Genomic DNA, 22,066 nt, shown 5'->3' with positions numbered 1-22,066 from the left:
AGATCAAAGGCTATGGGTGAAAAATTCCTTTTGGCGATGAAAGTCGATGAAGATAATATTACGAACCCGGAAGCACAGTTATGCCGTAGGTCTTTGCCGGCGCTTCGGATGATAATGTCATGTTTAATATCTCCCTAAGTTTTGATGTCTCCTGCTCCCGGTTTTCTTTAGGTTGTGTCCTTGTAGAAGAAAGTAATCTCACTACATCCTTGAAACATGATTTCACTCATTTCTTTTGACTATTTATCATTTCAATGTTATTACACTTCACCCCGGTTATTTACCTCTCTACTTAACTGCCTTTCCCGTTTAATTGCCTCATAATCTAAATCCCCAAAAGTTTTCATATAAATGAGTTCACACTGTCCCGGTTAAATACTTTTCTATAAGTACCCGATTTGGATATTTACCTGTCAAATTTTTTCCCAAAAAGAACATTTATTAATACTTTTCTCGGTTTATTACCAGCAATGGTATATTTCTGAGACAATCGATTTCGATGACTACGTGAATTGTGATGAAGATGTCCAGTGTTATGTTATGGTGTTATGATCACAGATGAATAAATTTTTTATTGATTAATTAATTTAACTTACATTATACTCTTAGACTTGGTTTTAATTTTTGACTTTTTGTTTTCTAATTGTTGTCGTTTTTTGTAAGGATGATATGAGATTTTTATAACTACTCACATAAGGTAGATATGCGAGATTTTCGTAACTGCCTTTCCCGCATAACTACCCTAATTTTTTGGAATTTTATGAAAGGTAGTTAACCGGGTTGCAGTGTAATATTATTTTCTCCTATAGACAAATAAATCACAGTTCAGTGTCTGGAAATTCAAATATATTATCTTTATTGAAGAAATAAAAATTTATTTATACGTGCATGAATTCTGCACAATAATGTAGCAATAATTTACATATCTGTGTTGGATGGATGATAGTGTCTTTATGAGATACATACATAAATATATTAAGAATTATGCATTTATATGCGGTATAATAATGAACGAACGAAAATAAACATTCTGAAAATGTTTACTAAATTACTGTTTACGTCTTCATGAAACCATTTTTTTTCTTAGATGTTCTTTACATTCTAAAAAAGGAATTTTAAATTGAGCCCTAGCAAATGCTGTGCTAGTTCAGTGATCGAAGGGTAATGTCAAACAATTGACATCATATCACTATGTACAGTGGCGGCCATATAATTAAGAACGACATCGTATTAAAAAGTATTTGACTAGCTACGTTCCAAATATTTGAATATTTATATGGAACAAAATTTGTAAATAAAGTACAGGGTAAGCACTTTCAAATAAAGCCAAAACATGTTTTAATTCTCCCCCGTTTATACGAAAGAAACCACGATTTATTAAAATAGTCACAAATCGACCTGGCCACATAATTAAGAACGATATAAGAAAAGGTTACTTTAACGTAATTTTCATACACAATATGTGAATATACCGTTATGTATTTTAGAAATCGGTTACTTTGATTAATTTTTAGTATCAGTTGTCCTTCAATGCTACATAATATTGAGCCTAAGTTTGATAATTAGGGCATACCTAACGTTATCAAAAATGTGCCCATAATTTGACGAATTTATTTTATTTTTGTGATCTAAAGGCACAGTTTTGGCTTCCTCTCATTCCCTCGACGACGCTCTGAACGATACCCTGTGATTGTCGTTCCATAATCGGCGCTTATTTACCCTTAAATAGGCTTTAATCCCACTTGTTTGAGTCCTTTCCGAGGGAATTGTCTGGGAAATAGTTTCGTAAGAGCCATTTCCACCTTATAACGCGGTAGGATTTTTGTCTGCAGGTAGTAGACAGGAAATGAAACAATAATATAACGTCTATACAAAAATTGGAAGAATTCCACACCGAATATAGCATTTATTAACATAATGTTTGGACTGCTCGAATTTCACAATAATGTTGTGTATGTACATCAGACATTAGTTTATACAAAAATTGTATTTTCATCCATTAAAATTATTGATTTCACTGATTTTGATATTAATATGAGCTTCATTGATTAAAAAGTCTTACATAACTATGCCTATCACACCCACAAAGACATTGTGCAATGAAGGCTTTCAAAATATTGAACCATTCATTTTTGTTCGGTATACCGTTAGTCCAATTTTTTGTACAAAACGAAATTATTTTTTTATTTCCTGTCTACTACCTGTAGACAACAATCCTACCGATTTATAAGGTGGAAATGGCTCATACGAAACAATTTCCCAGACAATTCCGTCGTAAAGGACTCAAAGAAGTGGGGTAAAAACCAATTTAAGGGTACATAAGTGCCGACTGTGGAACGACAATCACAGGGTATCGTTTAGAGCGTCATCGAGGGAATCAGAGGAAGCCAAAACTGTGGCTTTAGATCCCAAAAATAAAATAAATTCGTCAAATTATGGGAAAATTTTTGAAAACGTTAGGTATGCCCTAATTATCAAACTTAGACTCAATAATTTGTAGCATTGAAGGACATTTGATACTAAAAATGAATCAAAGTAACCGATTTCTAAAATACATAACGGTATATTCACATATTGTGTATGAAAATTACGTTAAAGTAACCTTTTCTTATATCGTTCTTAATTATGTGGCCAGGTCGATTTGTGACTATTTTAATAAATCGTGGTTTCTTTCGTATAAACGAGGGAGAATTAAAACTTGTTTTGGCTTTATTTGAAAGTGCTTACCCTGTACTTTATTCACAAATTTTGTTCCATATAAATATTCAAATATTTGGAACGTAGCAAGTCAAATACTTTTTAATACGATGTCGTTCTTAATTATATGGCCGCCACTGTATAGGGAGCACACATTGTAAGAACAAAGGAATACACACACAAAATAATAGCAATATCTGTAAAAAAAATCAATATTTTTTCCCCTGAATTACAGTTAACGTTCAGAAGCTGTTCATTTTCCATTGCAGTTCAATTGAAAGTCACATAATGTGTAACTCCCTGGGATTAAAATAATCGTCTTAATTTAATTTGAATGTACATTGTATGTAGTTGTACTTTTGAGTTGCATTGCTATTATTTTGAACATATCTGTGCACATTATATTACTATCCCATATGGCCAATAAATGAGTATATTTACATACTTCTTGTAATGTTTATTAATGAAATGTGTTGATATGTTTATGACTGTCAGTTTTATGTGGCTGTCAAATGTTTTATTAAATGCTAGTGTTAATGTTTTAATAAGATTTTTCATTTTAATAGCAAATGTGTATAGAGGGTGTATTTTTCTATATACTCGTTTGTATAGAAAAGAGAAAAATTTTTGTACGTTTGTTTATTTGTGCTTTAATAACTCAATGAAATTTTCAGAGTATATTACAGCATCGTCTGAAAGTAACATAGACTATATTATTTTTTGAAATTTCGCGTTGATATGGGGATACAGCATTAGAAGTAAAGGCATCTCTAACAATATCTATAAAACGATAACAGATCCAGTTCCAAACTTTGTATAAGTTGTAGATATAACAAGCATAAAAGACGTTAATTTCCACCATGAACCGCATTGAAGTAAATAGGAACAATTAGTTTTCTTTCGTTTATGAAAGCACTAAGCTCTTCCCCCATGTTAAGGCTTATTCTCTGGAAAAGTAGAATATTATAACTGATGAAAATCATTTTATATTGATAATTTTCTGTATGAAAGTTCTCTATTCGTTGAGAAACCAAAATACCAAATTCCTTAAGTTAAAGAGGAAAATGTAGCAGAACCCTTTAAAAAAGCTGCTCACATGGGACGTTATCGTTGTCCTTTCCAAAACATGGACCAATATTTACAATTTTCTGACAACAAGCAATACCAAATTATAGAAATTTCGCTTGGAAAAGTCGAAAAAAACTATCGACATACATAAAATTAGGCAAGGCCAATCAATTAGTGATTGTACCCCGATTCATATTCGCTTATCTCCAAGTCCGAACGGCGTGTCCTAAGACACCACTTGTTGAGAAGTTTTACATGGCTGAAATACTCAGAAAATGTCGCCAATGTTACTGAAGGGTATTTTGCCACCGTTGAACATTTGATATTGCCTGGCTTGGGAATTGTTTCCAAAAAAGGTGGCAAAGCGACCCATGCTTCCACGTATGTATAAAAATCGAATTGGATAATTAATACGCTAGGTGCCCTCGCAATAATGCAAAAACTGGGAATGGGATAGTGTGGTCCTCTACACAAAATATATTAGGCAGTAGGCCCGTTATCTAGTAGACACGTTATTGCTATTTGCATCTTTTCCATATGTTGACTACTTTGCCGGTGTATGTTCCACAAACATCCCATAAGGGACAAGGGAGACTTCTCTCATACCAATGAGTGCACCCCGATTCATATTAGCTTAATGATATGGGACCTACAGTTAATCGCCGAGTCCGAACGGCGTGTCTAAGACACCACTTTTGTAGAGAAGTTTTTCATGGCTGAAATACTCAGGAAATGTAGCCAACATTACTGAGGGGTATTTTGCCACCGTTGAAAAGTGTTTTGATGTTGCCTGGTCGGGGAATCGAACCCACGACTTTATGTGTGCAATCTTACCTTGTGCAAAATTTCGTGATTATTGAGTTATAATTGCGACCTCTAGCTTGTTTATATATATATACTGGATATATTAGGCTATAACTCTGTTATCTTATCATGTACACCAACACAATTTACATCAATAGAAAGGTCAAGCGGAATGTTTCTTCTAGGAATAAAGATATAAGCTGTATATTAAAAAGTTTCACAATTTTCACACAAAAGTTGTGGTCCATTAAATATTATCTGATCGCCATCTCAAATTGCAAGCTTCTCCTTTTTCATATACTCTTACCTTATTAAAAATTTCGCGTTGATCGGACTATTATTGCGACCTACAGAGCCGCTACAAAATTGAATATTATGTTTTTGATCCATTTTACCCGCTAAATATTTCACCATCATCACCAATAAAAATAGTGACCTATTCTGGTCTGAACCCGACCTCCATACAAAATTTCATGACAATCGGTCCATAATTGCGGCCTGTGCACGGTGGTCGAAACCGCTGATCAAGCGGCGCGAAATTAATAACTTGAAAACGAATTGAGATATGTTACTGAAATTTTGCACAAACACAGCCTGTGTCTGTGGGTAAGAATGTGCCAAATACGAACAATATCGGCTAATGTTTTGGTATAGCCCCCATATAACGGTACCTTCCGATTTTCCGTATTTGTAGGATTTAAGTCACATTTTCGTTGCAAATAAGTTGTAAACTTAGGGTTCCTAGTGGTCTCAAAACATTTCCACCAAAAATTATGGACAAGGGTGCACGTTTTGATATAGTAGTCCCCATGTAACCGTACCTCCCGATTTAAGGTATTTTGAATATCATGACCACATTTTTCAACCGACTTGGCTGTTATTTTTCATTCCGTGTTCTCACTGATCGTAAGATCTTCTTACAAAACATTTTCAATGTAGATTTATGTTTTGATGTAGCCCTCTTTTATGGCACCCCGGATTCACTGATTTTTACTTGTTATCCCATATTTATTACCGGATTTAGCTATAATATGGTATTTTAGGGTCTCCGGGGGTAGAACTCCTCCTTTCAAAAATTTATCATGATAAGTCCATATTTTGATATAGCTCACTACAAATGCCCAGCTAAATTAGAATTAATTTCAAGCAAAATCCCATATATAAATCCCATATATTTCGGCCGTCTTCGACTTTATTTTAACTTAAATAAAGAACCCTGATGATGACCGTCGAAGACGGCCGAAATATTGGAAATAAAATAAAACATATGTAAACTGTTTTATTAAATAGAGACCTACAGCCGAACAAACTACAACAATATAAAAAGATCAAATGTCGACAAAAATATAATCAGAAAAATCCCATATTTTAAAAGTGCAGTTATCAGAAGATTTGCAAATATTTGTAGCCCTAATGTGGTTACCCCGTATCCAAAGAGTCCAATTTAATTCCCCAAAAAATAATCGAAGCCAAGTTCGGCCAAGTTTACAAGATGCACTCTATGGAAAAAGCGCGTACAACCTAAAAAAACCCTATAAAAATTTAATTTTTTTAAAAATTATTTCTATATAACTATGTATCTCCTGACTATTTTTTATAATTTAAGTCACAACCTCCGCTATAAATTAAAAATAAATGTTGTTCAGTTTTATTACGAATTCATTTAATATTTAAGAAATGTTAAGTTAATGTTTAGCAACATTTTTTTATCTGCTGCAACAAAATTTCTTGTATTTGATACTGAATAACTGAGTGAATATTTACAACAACAAAAGCGAAAAAACAAAATTTTTGTCAGCAAGGTGTCTGTAATCGATACAATGGACAATATTTCGCAATTTTATTGACTTTTGGACTTTCGCGCCGCTAGATCAGTGGTTTCGACCAGTGAGCTGTGGTTTGATTACAATTTATAATGGACAGACGGACGGAGGGACGGACGGACACACATCTCAAAATCGCTTTATCTTGTCGAGATATGAAGATTGGTATACGACGACGAATATTTCGCGGTGTTACATGAATTTTTACCAAAACAAACTCATAATACCCTTTCCACATAGTGGTGTAGGGTATAAAAATAACCCGTCATGTTTTAATCTACTGTTAGTGCAGAAGGTAGTTTGTAGAATATTGGGTTATTCGTCTCTATAGCACTCAAAATAAAGTTTTAGGAAGCCCCTTAATAATAATAATTTCATGAAAACAAAAAAGTGATAAATAGATTTAAGAGGCTCACAAGTATGACTGACGTCTGAAAATCTAGTTCAATACTTTTTATTCCCTCTACAATAATATAGAGGTTATATCCTCCACAATAATATGACGGATCCCTATAGCCATGTCCGTCTGTGTTGAAATCAAGATACAGCTTTATAAGATAGAGCTTTATAATTTGGTATAGAAGTTTCTATTACTCCTAGGATGTTTGGTATTGAAAATGGGCTATATCACACCAAAATGGCTGACATTTGGTACATAGTCTTCGATGAGGGTATAAAACATTCTGAAAGAAAATTATCAGTATTGGTCCACGTCTTCATATAACCCCCATAGAAACGTACCTCCCGATTTTGGTTATTTTGGCTGAAGTTTGGTATAATACTTTCCAGAAGAGAGTTATCAGTTATCAAAGAGTTATCGTTTTATATAGCCTCAATATTACACCAAAGGGGCTGAAATTTAGTATTTAGTCTTCGTTGGGGATATAAAACTTTCCACCTGAAGTCTGTTGTTATGGGTTTACGCCTTCGTATAGACCCCATTGAACGGTACCTCCCGATTTTCAATATTTTAAAGTTTGTGCCCTCAATATGCCACCAAAATGACTGAAATTTGGTATTTGGTCTTCGTTGGTGGAATTTTGAATTTTGTCCGTATAGCTTCACGCCTTCACATAGCCCCAAAGGAACGGTTCCTCGCGATTTCCCATATTTTGAAGGCTGTGGACTCAATATCCCATCGAAATGGGTTAAATTTGGTTCATAGTCTTATTTGGGGATATAAATACAACTTTCTAGAAGAGAACTATCAGAATAGTTCCATATCTTCGTATAGCCTCCATAGAAGTGTACCTTCCAATTTTCGGTATTTTTAAGGTTGTGGCCTCAATATTCCACCGAAATGGTTGCAATTTGGTACATGGGTTAAAAAATAGTTCAGAAGAGAATTATTAGTATAGGTTCTCCTCTTCATGTGACGCCCATAGAACGGTACCTCCCGATTTTCTCCATTTTGAACGTTGTGCCTTAATATCCCAATAGCTGAAATTTGGTATTAAGCCATCCAATAAAGATTCCAGAAGAGAATTATAAGTATAGGTCCACCTCTTCATATAGCCCCCATAGAACGGTCGCTTCCAATTTTCGCTATTTTTAAGATTTTGGATCAAATATCCCAGTGAAATGGCTGAAATTTTTTGTTTAGTTTTCGTTGAGGGGTATAAAAGTTTCCACCAGAAATTTGACGATGTGGGTCCACATTTTCATATAGCCCCCCGATTTTCGGTATTTTACGTTTTAGCCTCTTTGTTCAACCGAAATGACTCAATTTTGGTATTTAGTCTTCGTTGGAGATACAAAACTTTCCTTCAGATATTTCTCGGTAGAAGTCAAGAAGGATGTATAAAACCCTCCATAGAACGGCACTCCCGATTTTTGTTATTTTGGAAGTTAAAGCCACAATATTTCACCGGAATAACTGAAATTTGGTGTTTATAAAACTTAGTTACAGGTAGAAAACATCCCTTGCAAAAAATATCAGACAATATAGGTCCACGGCTTTTGTATAGCCCCACAAATGTGTAGCCCCTTTAATTTTTTTTAAAGATTTCAGTCATATTATTACCGATTTTTTTTTTTTGTCAATGTTTTAAGCCAGTAATTTAATATTGGGTATTGCCAGAGGATCGTAAAAATTGGTCTATGGTTTGGGAAGAACAACGATGACGCCCTTTTTAAGAGATTATTATCAGTTAGGATATTCTGCTCCTGCAAAGAATAATGAGAAAAACTTTGTGCTTTGATAAACGAAATGAAACCAATTGTTCTTACTTACTTCAATGTAGTTCGTGGTGTAGGGTAAAAAAGTTCGAACTTAATGCGGTTCTTACTTGTTTTAATTAAGATAATAACTGGGGAGAATTCAATAGAATGGTATATGGTACAGTGGCACTAAAGTCACTGTTGGATGTTCTTCAGAAACAGTTTTATTCATTGTTTTAGTTAATTTTCCTTAAGGAACTATAAAATATATAAGATAAGCCTAATGTTGATATGTTTTTGTCTTTCACCTTGTATGTGCGACTTCAAATTCTTTGTTAATAATCCCTGTTAAATTCAAATCAGTACATAATAACGGAGTACAGCCAAGCTAAAGAAATAAATATAAAATACATTGTAACAAAATGGGTTAACGCCTACTGGACCAGATATGAATACAAAACACAAAAGAAAATTTAAATACACATTCAACAAAGTTCCAATAATTTGTGTTGCTCTGATTTCCTTACGCCGGCCGGGATTTAAATTTCAACAAAATTGTTGTAAGTTTTAAATGTTAATTACACATTTATGGGCGATAATATCTTCGCCCAGTTGGTGTTTTAGCATCAACTGCCCTCATATAGTTGCGGGATATCCAATATGGTATGCGATTCAACAACCGAACGTCCAGCGTAGAGATGCCTTTGGCCATCACAAGCAACACGTTCGATCACATAAAAAATGAAACTGTGATGTGAAAACTCTGACAGCCAGCCTAACTGACCATCTAGTCTGTAAAAACTTCGGCTCACTCACTCACACTTTAAATGTGTGGCTGATTCAATTTATGGCCACACTTACACTGTCAGTTGTTCGTGTGGAGAGAGGTTCGTTGTTGGTTAAATCGAAAATAGCATGGAGCTGACTAAATTTGTCCCTATTCAATTTTTGTATTGTGTATACCTTATGTTAGTATAAAAATCCCCATAAAAATCATCCGACTGAGTGTCGATGTGCTTGACTTTTGATTTTATTACAAAAATAGTGGGGTACATAATTTTCACTGAGTTCATTGCAGTATTTACAATACACCCGTCTAGTCTAAATAACATTTACTACATCACAATAGAATGGATGGTAAACTAGGTTCGTCAAGCTGTTCGTAACTCTTCGAAATTGATAAATTTAAACCTATTTAAACAAAACAAGTAAGAACGCCGATAAGTTCGGCCGGGTCGAACTTGTTATACCCTTCACCACGAGTCAGGGACTCCAGTCAGAAAGGGACTATAGAAGCACCCTTTCTTTCAGAAATGGACTATAGAAGCACCCTTTCTTTCAGAAATGGACTATAGAAGCACCCTTTCTTTCAGAAATGGACTATAGAAGCACCCTTTCTTTCAGAAATGGACTATAGAAGCACCCTTTCTTTCAGAAATGGACTATAGAAGCACCCTTTCTTTCAGAAATGGACTATAGAAGCACCCTTTCTTTCAGAAATGGACTATAGAAGCACCCTTTCTTTCAGAAATGGACTATAGAAGCACCATTTCTTTCAGAAATGGACTATAGAAGCACCCTTTCTTTCAGAAATGGACTATAGAAGCACCCTTTCTTTCAGAAATGGACTATAGAAGCACCCTTTCTTTCAGAAATGGACTATAGAAGCACCCTTTCTTTCAGAAATGGACATAGAAGCACCCTTTCTTTCAGAAATGGACTATAGAAGCACCCTTTCTTTCAGAAATGGACTATAGAAGCACCCTTTCTTTCAGAAATGGACTATAGAAGCACCCTTTCTTTCAGAAATGGACTATAGAAGCACCCTTTCTTTCAGAAATGGACTATAGAAGCACCCTTTCTTTCAGAAAGGGACTATAGAAGCACTCTTTCTTTCAGAAAGGGACTATAGAAGCACCCTTCCTTTCAGAAAGGGACTATAGAAGCACCCTTTCTTTCAGAAAGGGACTATAGAAGCACCCTTTCTTTCAGAAAGGGACTATAGAAGCACCCTTTCTTTCAGAAAGGGACTATAGAAGCACCCTTTCTTTCAGAAAGGGACTATAGAAGCACCCTTTCTTTCAGAAAGGGACTATAGAAGCACCCTTTCTTTCAGAAAGGGACTATAGAAGCACCCTTTCTTTCAGAAAGGGACTATAGAAGCACCCTTTCTTTCAGAAAGGGACTATAGAAGCACCCTTTCTTTCCGAAAGGGACTATAGAAGCACCCTTTCTTTCAGAAAGGGACTATAGAAGCACCCTTTCTTTCCGAAAGGGACTATAGAAGCACCCTTTCTTTCAGAAAGGGACTATAGAAGCACCCTTTCTTTCCGAAAGGGACTATAGAAGCACCCTTTCTTTCAGAAAGGGACTATAGAAGCACCCTTTCTTTCAGAAAGGGACTATAGAAGCACCCTTTCTTTCCGAAAGGGACTATAGAAGCACCCTTTCTTTCAGAAAGGGACTATAGAAGCACCCTTTCTTTCAGAAAGGGACTATAGAAGCACCCTTTCTTTCAGAAAGGGACTATAGAAGCACCCTTTCTTTCAGAAAGGGACTATAGAAGCACCGTTTCTTTCAGAAAGGGACTATAGAAGCACCCTTTCTTTCAGAAAGGGACTATAGAAGCACCCTTTCTTTCAGAAAGGGACTATAGAAGCACCCTTTCTTTCAGAAAGGGACTATAGAAGCACCCTTTCTTTCAGAAAGGGACTATAGTAGCACCCTTTCTTTCAGAAAGGGACTATAGAAGCACCCTTTCTTTCAGAAAGGGACTATAGAAGCACCCTTTCTTTCAGAAAGGGACTATAGAAGCACCCTTTCTTTCAGAAAGGGACTATAGAAGCACCCTTTCTTTCAGAAAGGGACTATAGAAGCACCCTTTCTTTCAGAAAGGGACTATAGAAGCACCCTTTCTTTCAGAAAGGGACTATAGAAGCACCCTTTCTTTCAGAAAGGGACTATAGAAGCACCCTTTCTTTCAGAAAGGGACTATAGAAGCACCCTTTCATTCAGAAAGGGACTATAGAAGCACCCTTTCTTTCAGAAAGGGACTATAGAAGCACCCTTTCTTTCAGAAAGGGACTATAGAAGCACCCTTTCTTTCAGAAAGGGACTATAGAAGCACCCTTTCTTTCAGAAAGGGACTATAGAAGCACCCTCTCTTTCAGAAAGGGACTACAGAAGCACCCTTTCTTTCAGAAAGGGACTATAGAAGCACCCTTTCTTTCAGAAAGGGACTATAGAAGCACCCTTTCTTTCAGAAAGGGACTATAGAAGCACCCTTTCATTCAGAAAGGGACTGTAGAAGCACCCTTTCTTTCAGAAAGGGACTATAGAAGCACTCTTTCTTTCAGAAAGGGACTATAGAAGCACCCTTTCTTTCAGAAAGGGACTATAGAAGCACCCTCTCTTTCAGAAAGGGACTATAGAAGCACCCTCTCTTTCAGAAAGGGACTACAGAAGCACCCTTTCTTTCAGAAAGGGACTATAGAAGCACCCTTTCTTTCAGAAAGGGACTATAGAAGCACCCTTTTTTGTCATCACTAATCGGAGAACAAGTTCGCGATGCAGAGCACCTGCAGAAACAGCAACTGAAGAGCAGATATTTGTCTGTCAGGATTCAAGATTGGAAATAATTTAGAAAGTGCCCATAGAGATAATTTAGAAAATGGCTTTCAAATCTTCGGATTTTTCTTGTATTCTGCAGAAGTGGGATCCTCCATAAAATCAGAAGTTAATTTTTGTCATAATGTGAAGGGTAAATACGATTCGACAAAGCCGAAGATACCATTGTATCTTACTTATTTTTACTACCTTCAATCCTCCAACATCACAACACCAATCGAATTAACAGCTAGAGGAACTTCAACAACATGAGCACATCATGAAGTCGTCGTTGTTGTCGCCATCACCATAAACTTTACAATAACCTCAAATTACACTGAACTGAAGATGAACGGAAAGGAACAGACGAACGAACGTTTGAACACGACCCAACACAGCTAGAAAATGGACTTTAAAATGAACATTCTAATCTATTTGTTGAGATCGGCTAGTGTCATAAATAAATACGTTATTTGATATTTGTTGTTGGTGTTGTCGTTGTTGAGGCTTCGTTTAAATTGCAACTTAACTCTGATTGAAACTACAACATAAACTTAGTCTGCCAACCAGTTCCCTACATTGTCGTTTAGGTCTTCCTCTTTGTTCTTTAGACTATTTGATTTTATTGCCTTGTTAAAATTATTTGTTGTTGCTGTTAGTTTCATTATTGTTATTGGTTAGCGGAGGCCATGTATATATAAATTTCGAGTTTGCAATGTAACGCCCCATCAGTGCTGGAAGAGAGAGTATCAGTTTCGTCTTTGACTTGATCTATAGCCTCCCATAAAGGTTTAAATGTTATTTGTTTCCAATTTATGGAGACTAAAGTGGAGTGGTGCCTGTTTTTATGTGAGCCCGCGAAGTAATGGAACATTTGACTTCATTAGCAGGAAGAATTTATTTCGATTAAAAGGCATTCCAAAACGACATTCGAATACACATCTTAATACTTTCCTGCTAATGGAAATTGAGGAGAAAGTTTGTCGCCAATTCTACCAACAAAAATGTTATGGTCATTAGAAGGAATATAACAGCATCAGTAGATGCTATGGTTCCTCCTTTTAATGAAACGGAATACATCTGAATTCAAAAATCCACTGTGTTCCACTGGCAGAGATCATTTGATTGACGAGACTAATATTTGACCCCTTATCACGTTCAACGATAAAAGCGCAGATTAAAGTGTCGGAAGAAAGGGTGACGTAGAGGATGAAATATAGCAAGGAGCGGCACTGATCGGCTTTAACATGCCAAAACCCAGGCCTTATCCCTCCCTCTTTCATCTCAAGTGGACACAGACTTACTGGCTGCAGTTAACACCCGCTAAAGGTAATAAACCGCGTTCTGCTATAGGCACTAGAAACAAGTAAGAAAGGCGTTAAGTTCTGTTATACCCTCCACAACGAGTTGTATTGAAGTTTTTGAAGAAGACTAAATACTAAATTTCAGTACTTTTGGTAAAACAACGTGGCTAAACTTCAAAATACCGAAATTCCGAAGGTACCGTTCTATGGGGACTATATCGCAACGTCGATCTATACCGACAAATTTTAGACTTAAAGAATTCAAAATATCGAATTTCCGATATTTCTGTAAGATAATGTAGCTAAAACCTTCAAAATACCGAAAATCAGGAGGAACGCTTCTATGACAGATATAGGAAGACGTAGTCCTATACTGGTAATTCACTTCTGGAATACATTATAACCCCATGGAAGGCTAAATAACGAATTTCAGTCATTTCAGTGGGATATTGACCCCCAACGTTCAGAATTAAGAAAATCGTGAGATACCGTTCTATAGGGCTACAAGAAGGCGTACACCTGTAACGACAAATTTCTGAGCGAAAGTTTTATACCCCTAATGAAGACTAAATACCAAATTTCAGCCATTTCGGAGGAATATTAAGGCCACAACCTTCAAAATACCGAAAATCGGGAGGTACCTTTCTATGGGGGCTGTATGAAGGCGTGGATCTATACCGACAAATTTCTTGGAGAAAGTTTTGTACCCCCAACGAAGACTAAATGCCAAATTTCAGCCAGTTAGGTGTGATAATTAGGCTGATACCTTCAAAATACCGAAAATCGGGTGATACCGTTCTATGGGGGCTATATGGAGGCGTGAACCTATACCAACAAAATTCTAAGGGAAAGTTTTATATACCCTACGAAGGCTAAGTTTCGGTGAGGTAATGAGGCAAAAACCTTCAAAATACCGAAATCAGGTGGTACCGTTCTATGGGGGGCTATATCAAAACGTGGACCGTTGTGTTACAAACGGAATGACAAATTTATGAAATCAAATTTATAAAATAACAAGTGAGCAAAGGCTATAGCCGGGGCGGGCCCGACCATGTTATACCCTACACCACTACCCCCGTGCATAAGCTTTTCACTGGTAAACATTTCTTTTAGGGAATATAATCCGACTACCACCAAACATAATATGCCTCTTTCGCTCTGGGACCCCCATAAGCAACCAAAATTTCGTGACCATCCGATCAAAATTACGACCTGTAGCTTGATTGCAAAAAATGGAAGAATTGGATGCATTACCCACTATTGTGGTTTATCCCTTGTTTGACCACCTTCGCCAACCTACTTTACACTAATGTAAAGGTAATATTTTCTTCTTCAATTTACAGGCTTTGCCGTTGGAATACCCCTACTAGAAGCCGATATATTCACAAAGAATAAAACTTTGAATTTATCTCCACATGAGTTTTTCCAATTCCGACCCCTAAATATTATCCGACTATCACCAAAATCAATAGGCTTCTTACTCTGTGGGGCCCCATCTACCCCCAAAATTTCGTGACTATCCGATCAAAATGTCAACCTGTAGCGTGATTACAAAAAATGGAAAAATTGGATATATTACTGACTTTTCGATATCTCGGTTGTTTGCCCACTAACACCAACATAATTTGCATCAACGGGCTTTCCTTTTGGAGCACTCCTGCAGAAGCGGAGATATTCGCATAAGAAAAAAAACTTTTCTCCACATAAGCTTTTTGGTTATTCCGACTCCTGAATATTATCCGATTATCACCAAACTTAATAGGCTTCTTCCTCTGTGGGACCCCCATTAACCTCCAAAATTACGTGACGATCCGATAAAAATTGCGACCTGTAGCGCGATTTCGAAAAAAATTGAAAAATGGGATGTATTACCGACTATTGCTACATCTCCGTTATTTGGCCACCTACGCCAACATACTTTGCATCGTTGTAAAGGTGATATTTTCTACTTTCATTAGCAGGTTTTGTTTTTGATATACCAATTATATATGCGGAGATATGCGCTTTGAAATATAACGTTGACTTTTTCTCCACATAAGTTTTTTGCCCATTCCGACCCCTGAATATTATCCGACCATCACCAAAATAAATAGGCTTCTTCCCCTCAGTGACCCTTATCGCAAAATTTGGTGACGATCCGATCAAAATTGCGACCTGTAGCGTGGTTACAAGGTTTAGATGGACCGACGGACAGACGGACACACATAGCCAGATCGACTCAGCTCGTCGAGACATTCATATATATAAGTATGGGTCTACGACCATTATTTCGATGCGTTACAAACTTTTTGGCCAAAACTTACTTACTTACTTACTTAGCTGGCCCATTACAGAACATTTGTTCTATAGGCCGAACTAAGAAGAGATCCATTCCTCTCTATTTGTTGCTTTGCACTCTGGAATACCGCGCCTTTTCATCTCATCATCCACTTGTTTGCGCCATCTATTCCTTGGCCTGCCAATTCTGCGTGCACCGCCATGTGGCATGTATTCATACGCCTTTTTAGCGGGTTCATCATCGCTCATCCTTTGATATGGCCTAGCCAACGTAATCGCTGCATCTCGATACGTTTAACTATATTGATGTCGTTGTATAGCAGATACAGCTCGTGGTTCATGCGACGTCCATATTCACCGTCAACGCAGATTGGTCCGTAGATCTTTCGAAGAATTTTTCTCTCAAACACACCAAGCACTGCCATGTCTGCTTGCGCAAGTACTCAGGCTTCGGAGCCATACATCAGCACGGGTAGTATCAGTGTTTTGTAGAGCGTTATTTTTGTTTGACGAGATGTGGCTTTGTTTTTAAACTGCTTACTTAAACCAAAGTAGCATCTGTTGGCCAATACAATTCTTTTTTTTATTTCACAACTGATGTCGATTGTTGTGTTTACGGAGGTGCTGAGGTATACGAAGTCTTTTACTACCTCAAAATTATAGGAACCAACTTCAACAGTTGGTCCGATCTCAATGGACGCATTGCGCGTCGACACCATCAACTTGGTCTTCTCACCGTTTACCGCCAGACCCACCTTAGCAGATTCTCCTTCGACCTTTATAAAGGTATCAGTTACTTCTTTTACTGATCGGCCCATGATGTTTATATCATCAGCATAAGCAAGTAACATGTGACTATTGGTGTAGATTGTGCCACTTCTTTTGACGTTTGCCTCTCGTATAACCTTTTCTATCAGGATGTTGAAGAGGTCACACGAAAGGCTGTCTCCTTGTCTGAAACCTCTTTTGGTACCAAACTCTTCGGAGAGGTTGTTTCCTATTTTAACTGAGGACCTCGTGTCAGTTAAAGTCATTTTACAAAGCCGGATGAGCTTTGCGGGAATACCAAATTCAGACATGGCTTGGAATACCTTGGAACGCAGCGGGCTGTCGGCCGGCTTCATAATCGACAAAAAGATGGTAGGTGTCGATCTGCATCTCTTGGGTCTCCTCCAGGATTTGCCGCAGGGTAAATATCTGGTCAATGGTGGACTTGCCAGGTCTAAAGCCGCATTGGTATGGTCCAATTATCTCGTTGACCATAGGCTTTAGTCGTTCGCACAATATCCCTGACACGATCTTGTAGGCAATAGGGAGTAGACTTATGCCCCTATAGTTAGAGCATACAGTCTTATCTCCCTTCTTGTGGACGGGGCACAGGATACTCAGGTTCCAATCGTCGGGTACTCGTTCTTCCTGCCAGATGGTGCTAACTAGCTGATGAATACACCTTATCAGCGTGTCGCCTCCGGTTTTGAACAGCTCGGCCGTTAGGCCATCAGCTCCTGCTGCCTTATTATTCTTCAGCCGATTTATTGCTGTCTTTACCTCATCTTGGCTGGGCGGTATACATTCAATACCATCTTCTGGGATTGGGACTGTGGTATCTTCGTCGTCTTATCTGCTATTGGATACCAACAGATTTGAAAAATGTTCTTTCCATATCCTGAGTACACTATCTGTATCAGTTACCAAATTACCTTGCTGGTCTCTACAGGAGGATGTGCCTGCACCAAAGCCATCAGTTTGATGCTTGACTCTTTGGTAGAATTTTCGGACTTCATTCTGGCTCCTGTACATCTCGATTTTTTCACACTCCCGCTTTTCCATCTCTCTCTTTTTCCTGCGGAAAAGACGTTTCTCCTCTCTCCTTTTCTCCCTGTATCTGTCTCGTGCGCTACGCGTTGCTACGGATTGTAAAGTAGCCCTATATGCCGCATTTTTCTCTTCGGTTGCAGCACGACACTCCTCATCATACCATGGATTCCTTGGTGGAGGTCTCTGGAATCCAAGTATGGATTTTACGGCTGTTTGCATGGAGTGGGCAATGCTTTGCCATTGCGCTGATATGTTATCGGGATGAGAAGTGCTTTGATTAAGCAATTGGGCTAGTTGAGTGGAATATGCTGTGGCTATCTGTTGTGATTGCAGCTTACCGATGTCTAACTTTCGTGTTGTGTCTGTTCGTACTTTGTTTGCTACGTTTAAGCGGGTGCGTACCTTTGCTGCAACAAGGTAGTGGTCCGAATCAATGTTTGCGCCTCGGAACGATCGTACATCCAACACGCTCGATGAATGTCTTCCATCTATCACAATATGATCAATTTGGTTTCTTGTTTTCTGATCTGGAGACAGCCAGGTGCCCTTATGAATATCGAGATGATTAAATCTGGTACTGCTAACTACCATGTTTTTTGCAGCTGCAAAGTCTATTAGCCTCATACCATTGTCAGATGTTTCGCTGTGGAGACTGAATTTCCCGACTGTTGGGCCAAAGATATTCTCCTTTCCAATTTTGGCATTAAAATCGCCTAGAATTATTTTAATGTCATGGGCAGGGCAACGGTCATATGTTTCTTCTAAGCGCTCGTAAAATATATCTTTGGTCTGTTCGTCCTTTTCTTCAGTGGGAGCATGAGCGCAAATAAAGCTGATGTTGAAGAATTTAGCTTTTATCCGAATTGCAGCAAGTCTTTCATTCACTGGAGTGAAGCTGGATACCAGATGTTTTCGTCTCCGACTAACTACGAATCCACAACCAAATTCATGCTTTACGTCATGGCAGCTATAATACAGTGCGTCACCTTTAGGTGTTGTTGCGACGCCTTTCCCAATCCATCGTATTTCCTATATGGCAGTAATATCGGTCTTGTACTTTTCAAGTACGTCTGCCAATGCGAAGACTGCACCTTCTCTATAAAGAGTGCAAACATTCCAGGTGCAGATTCGCAGATCATGGTCCTTAAAACGTTTGCGGGGTTCGTCAACTTTAGAGGGGTTTGTTTTTCTTTTCTTTCGTTTTTTCATAGTAGGCTGTTTTTTCTAGGGGAGGGTTACTAACCCGACGCCCAAACCCAAGTTTTTAACGTTCTTATGGGTGAATGCGCGGCACATGTTAGCTCACTACCTTTAACGGGTGTTAAAGGCAGTTCCCCAGGTGACACCACGGGGAGGTCAGTGTCCACTTGGGATGAAAGAGGGACCAAGATAAATCCTGGGCTTTGCCATGTTAAAACCGGTCACCCAAAACCAACTTATAATGCCCTCCCCATATAGTAGTGTAGGGAATAAAAATAATCAAATTTTATCTATGTCTGGTAGAAACATTACGATATGCAAAGTATGGACCAAATTGGTTAGTCCCTTCAAGAGTTATCGTACGCATAATTTTTGCGAACAAATTTGAACTTTTGTAAGGGAGGTACCCGAGGGATTGGGCCGATATAACCCGTCTTCGAACTTAAACTAAGTTTGGATAAAATATTACGAAAGCCAAATTTTGGACCGAATCGGTTGATCCGCTAGAGAGTTATCGTGTGCAAATTGTCTGAAACGGATTTCGGCCAAACATACTTGGGGTCAGAAGCCATTTTTCCATGAGGCACATTTTGCCCATATGAAATTGTATATACCCTCGTTGTAGGAATATGTCCCCCAGAAATTAAAATGTGGAGTCAAAATTAAGATAATGTGACTAAAACCTCCAAAATACTGAAAATCAAGAGATACGTTCTATGGGGCATATAGGAAGACCTGGAACCATGCTGACATTTCTGTTCTGGAATATTTTATAACCTTATGGAAGACTTAATAACACATTTCAGTCATTTCGGTGGGATATTGACTTCACAAAAAATGGGGAGGTGCCATTCTATGCTATATCGAAACGTGGACCTATACCGACGAATTTAAGCCTGAAAGGTTTTTACCTCCAACGTAGACTAAATTTCAGCTATTTCAGTGGCTGGCTTTCGGTATTTTCAAGGTTAGGAGGTACCGTTCTATGGGGGCTACATGAAGGCGTGGACCTGTACTGACAAATTTCTGAACGAAGCCTAAATACCAAATACCAAATTCACAACTTTTAAAATACCGAAATGAAGGCGTGGACTTATACATAAAAGTATCAGACGGAAAGTTTTGTACCCCCAACGAAGACAAAATATTAATTTCAGCCATTTCGGTGAAACATTGAGGCCACAACCTTCAAAATATCGATAATGGAGACTAAATACCAAATTATAGCCATTTCGGTGGATTTTTGTGGCCACAACATTCAAAATACCGAAAATCGGGAGGTACCGTTCTATGGGGGCTATATGAAGGAAAGTTTTATACCCCAAATGAAGACTAAATACCAAATTTTAACCATTTCGTTGGCTTTTTGTGGCTACAACCTTCAAAATACCGAAAATCGGGAGGTACCGTTCTATTCCTATATATCCCATTTGCAATACCAAACATCCTAGGAGTAATAGAAACTCCTATACCAAATTACAAAGCTCTATCTTAAAAATTGCTAGTTGTTTCTTGATTTCAACAGACAGGCGGACATGGTTATATCGACTCAGAAGTTTACCCTGATCAAGAATATATATACTTTATAGGGTCTCCGATGAATATTTCGATGTGTTACAAACGGAATGACAAATTTAAATTTACTCTCCATAATATGGTGGAGGGTATAAAAAATAAGAAAAATGGTAATTATTCGAAACCCTCTACCAAATAGGACGTACAAATTTTATATTTAATACTAGTTTGAAACAAACAGTTGAAGAGTACAATCATTGATAAAAATTGATTTTTAATATTACATCGCGAAAATAGCTTTCAGGCTTTGTCTATTTTTTATTAGATAACTAATAAAAACACAAAAAATACAAAAAAAAAAGGTTTTTTTCTATTTGGACCAATATTAAAGATGTTATAAATATGTCAGGGCGCGAACTCTCTGGAGCCGTTAATCAAAAAAATCTGAAAATATACTGAAATGTTTGGCTGAGGAGCAACAATAAAGGAAATAAAAAAAATACTTCATAGCTATTCGCATAGAAACTGTAAATTTCCTAAAAGGTACATCTAGTTTGAATAAAGCCTATGTTCCTGAACTGTAAGAACTTAAAAGTATTGATATTTTTACAATTTTTTACTTTGTAAGTTTGAAACGTTTAATCACACAATTTCTTGACATCGCGAATAAATTTGAATGTACTTCCTTCTTGAATCGTATTTCACTATTCTGATTGGGATACAAGTTTTAGAGCAGTGAAAATGTTCAACTATCACTACGAAAAGTTGCAGCTATACGAAGCAAAGCTGTGGTCAAAGGTCCACAGATGATATCAATAAAACTCCCACCTTACAATGTTCAAACGATTGTTGGATATTTTACATTTAAAGCAATTTTGTGTGTCACCCAAAAAATGTGTAATGCTCATTAGTCTCCATTAATTAAGATTGTCTACAGAAATTGATAATGCATTGACATACATCTATAAAATGTAAAGATACCTACGTTTATTAGACTAAACACAGCTGCACTCTTCAAATATTGCATTTATCGATTGAATATCATGAAACTAGTTTCAAATTTCAAAACAAATAATCATTTAAATGTTTTTATACGATATAAAGTATGTAGTTTGAACATTGAAAAAATTTAGCTGATAAGATAAACATTTTTTATTTAACTTTGTATCTACATCTGTTGTGATCAGCATAATTTCCATGTGATGTGATGCCAAGTGTGGACTTCAACACATTTTGATATCAGCAATGAGCAGCAGCAAGCACAAAAACGTATTCCCAACTAATTTGAACATTTTATAGATATCAAAATGAATATGGGTTACTTTGTAATGCAAATGTGACAAGAAGATACCTTCGTGTGTGGGCTTTGTGGGCTTTAAAAATTATGCAAAGAAAATTAGGTGGGATTTTGATTATTAACAGTTTTTTTCTTTTTGTTTCTGACCACTAAGTCGTAATATACTTGATTTATGGGCGCTCTCATGTTTATTAATGTTGTCTGTTTTCGAGGGAGCAAATAACTGAAACTACTTAGTGGGTAAAAGGCAATGTAGGCTAACTGTTTTTCATAAACTTGTCGAAGAAATAGAAAGTAGTTTTGTATATTAAAATTAGGCCTTTCCGATACTGCATAAACTCTAAAATTGCTGTTAAGGCCAGAACAGAATCAATCGTCGCTTACTTTGCTTGCTTCCCAAATGTCAAGTTATAAATGAATGCCAGGGCCTCATAAAGGAGAACGCAGGTCGATTTGCAAAGAAGCTCTGGCATTCCTTTATATTTTGACATTTGGGG

The sequence above is a fragment of the Musca autumnalis genome, unplaced genomic scaffold (genome assembly GCF_047663935.1).
Source record: "Musca autumnalis isolate F117 unplaced genomic scaffold, ASM4766393v1 scaffold_3, whole genome shotgun sequence".
Classification (NCBI taxonomy): Eukaryota; Metazoa; Arthropoda; class Insecta; order Diptera; family Muscidae; genus Musca; species Musca autumnalis.
The sequence above is the reverse complement of the archived record's forward strand: the minus strand, read 5'-3'. Positions refer to the sequence as shown.